The sequence below is a fragment of the Lactuca serriola genome, chromosome 3 (genome assembly GCF_051521515.1).
Source record: "Lactuca serriola cultivar US96UC23 chromosome 3, Lser_US96UC23_V15, whole genome shotgun sequence".
Taxonomy (NCBI): Eukaryota; Viridiplantae; Streptophyta; class Magnoliopsida; order Asterales; family Asteraceae; genus Lactuca; species Lactuca serriola.
Genome location: NC_136410.1, coordinates 102,233,810 through 102,237,174, shown reverse-complemented (window position 1 = coordinate 102,237,174; position 3,365 = coordinate 102,233,810).

Here is a 3,365-nt window from a genome sequence, read left to right as displayed (position 1 = left end):
ACATATGATTTGTATGGACAAAAAAGAATCTTGTCAATATAATTTATATGTGATTAGATACATATAATTACATGTAATTATATATAAAAGAACAACCATTCAATCAAAAAAATGAAAACAAATGTTTGTCTAGATTAATCATATATTATTAAATGCATATAATTAGATTTGATTAAATACATGACAAAAATTATTCATTAGAAAACATGAAAACGCATCATGTTTGTATAAATCATATGTGATTAGATACATATATTCACATGTGATTATATGTATTATATAATCATATGTGATTTATGTGATAAAATACATAGAATCAAACATGATTTATGTGATTATATGCATTCAATCACATTTGGTTGCAGGTAGTAAGTAGTGGTGGTATGGTGGAGATGGTGGTGGTTGGTGGCGATGAAGGTGTATAATGCCCAAATTGCCAGGTATTTTCTTTTGTTGCTTAATTAAGTAAATATAGTATATTTTTGGGAGGAGGGTCGTACGTTGGGCGTACATAGCGTACGCACGACATACAAAGGTGAGGCGCAAAGCGGGGGAAGCCCCTGTGTACGCTGGGCATACCCATGCATATGCAAACCCTAAATTTTAGAGTTTGCACCTTATATAAACACCTTAAGTTTGTGCTAACGTTCATTCCCTCCGCCTCCACTATCCCTAAAGTGCTAAACTTGAACCCTAAGCCTCTGGCATGCATCTTGAGCTAATCTTGAGCATTTCTGGTGATATTTGGTGATTTTGAAGAAGAAGGAGTTTAAAGGAGTAAGAACATGAAGAGGACTTATAGATCCAGAAGTTTGGCATCATTTCTAACTCATTTGAGGTATAAAGCTTTAACCTTGACCATTTCATGCTTAGATCTAGTTTTTGGGTGTTTTATGTTGCATTTTGGCTCCGTAGTTGGGGTTTCTTGAGTTTTAGAAGTTTTAGTCCATATGAGCTGCCCTTTTAGGCTTTTGGAAGTGTTTAGAGCAATAAAAATCGGGCGTCGATGGTTTAGTCTCAACCATGCAACTGTTAGATGGCCATAAAGTGTGTTTATTGACTTAAATATTGTCTTAATCCCCATCCATGCATGCAACAGCATAAATTTTATTACTTTATGGTTTAGGACGTCTTTTAGGTGTTGGATATATGTTCTGGACATGAGGACTTAACTAATTAAGTCACAATGAAGTTTCTAAGGTGGCTGGCCAATACGCTGGGTGTACCCCTGGTACGCTGTGTGTATTGGGTCAACTTCCCGTAATTGGTGAAGGCCAGCATATGCTGGGTGTACGTGCCAAGTATGTCGCGCATACGCATGAAGTGGGTCAAATGTGGTTTTTGGACCTTAGGACTTTGGGCCTGGATTTGTTGGGCCTGAAGCCCACCTGTGGATTAAGGCATCTAGGCCTAGGCCTAGTATTTATGGTATTAGGACTTATTGGGCCTTAAGGCTTAGCTAGATGGACTTGGACATTTTAATTTGAAAGTTGGGCCTTGGAAAGAAGAGGCCCAATAGGGAAAGGATTAGGAACCTTTGCCTTACGTCATAAGTCAGGGTTTGGGCTTTGAGGACAGGTTTGGAGCCAATGTCTAATTAGGAGGTTTGTTGTGCTATAGGGAGAGGAGTTCTGAGTCGTCCCTGGAGTAGGATTTGACATTCGAAGTTGAGGTGAGTTTCCCTTCGTGAATGTTATGGGTCGAAGGTACCAAGGCCGACCCTTTTATTTATCATGCAGTATGATGGTTGCCTATGTGATAATTATCATGGTTCACATATTGCTTGATGGTTATGTTATTTATGAGTGTTATTATTTGGTAGTGGTAAGGGGCGAAATAGACCCCGTAACCAGTTGAAATAAACCAGATGGTAGGTTAGGCACCCATATATGCCTTGTAGGGTAGGTCGGGCACCCAGATATGCCTGACAGGGTAGCTCGAGCACTCAGATATGCTCGACAGGGTAGGGCGGGCATCCAGATATGCCTGACAATAAGTTTATGTTATATGTGGTATGGTAGGGGAAACTCACTAAGCTTTGTGCTTACTGCTTTAGTTTATGTTTTAGGCACTTCCAACTCAAATGGGAAGGGGTCGACGTGATCGCGACGCATCACACTATGATTTTCTGTAGTAGGGATTTTGGGACTTATGCTCTGATAATGTTTTTCCACGAATTTATTGATTATACACTATAACTATTTTATGTTTTCATGATCTTGGAATCAACGATGTTTTATGTTTGTGATTTGGTAAAACAAAAAAAATGAAATTTTCGAGTTGTATTTTTTGGATTTTACAAGGTGGGGGAGGGTGGTGGTCGTAGGTGGTGGTCGTAGTCATGGTCGTGGGTGGTGAGTGATTGGTTTCATGGGTGATAGTTGGTTTATTGTAGTTGTGGGTGATGGTGGTGGTGGTGGTAAAGAATGGTGGTTGCATGTGGTAATGTTGGTGGTGGTGATGGGTAGTGGATGGTGATGGTGGTAGGCGGTGACGATTTTGGTGGGTGGTAGTGATGGGTGGGAGGTGGTGGTGATGATGGATGGTGGTGAGTTTGGTGATGGTAGGTTGTGCGATGTGACATCCCCAAAATCTCGGCCAGAAAAGACCGATTTCATTTATGCTTTTAAAAACATTTTCAGAGTAAATCCATTTGATTTTAAAAGAGATGCGGAATTTGTTCCCAAAAACAAAACATGATAAAATAGATATTTATCAAAACATTTCATGATTTCATTTCATAATCAAAAGTCGGGATGTCATGTTCCGATACAGATCATAAAACATAAACGATTCTTCACGATTGCCCTCCATTCTCCTCGGGCTCTTCCGCTTGAATTGACGGTTCTTCACGATTCTGCCTAAGCAGGTGTCTTGTTTCTTCCATCTGACGATCCAACATCATTTGAATCATCATTTGTACACCAGCCATTGTTATCGGCTCAGGTGCATCAGCTACAACAGGTACTTGTTGAATTACAGGTGGTTGATTCCTGTTTTCATCCGCGTTTCCAACTCCACTTCTTGTTCTCACCATTTTTGATCTATACACCGAATAATTTCACCTTATTACTCCAAACGATTACATGCTAGTTCTAATATCGTATACATACGCTTAGAATCCTAAGCACATAAACCTTCAGATCCGGTTGGCAACAAACCGTAGATCCGAACAAACAATATCATATATGGCAACATATAACATTTAGCACATAAAAGCATTTTAGGCAACTTTCCTCAAATAAACTAGTGCTCGTGTCTAAAATTTATCAGACACACATCTCACAATCTCCACTTAGCATACTAAGTTTAAGTCTAGAAATCCTACAAATTCCTAGTTCGCTTAAACTAATGCTCTGATACCA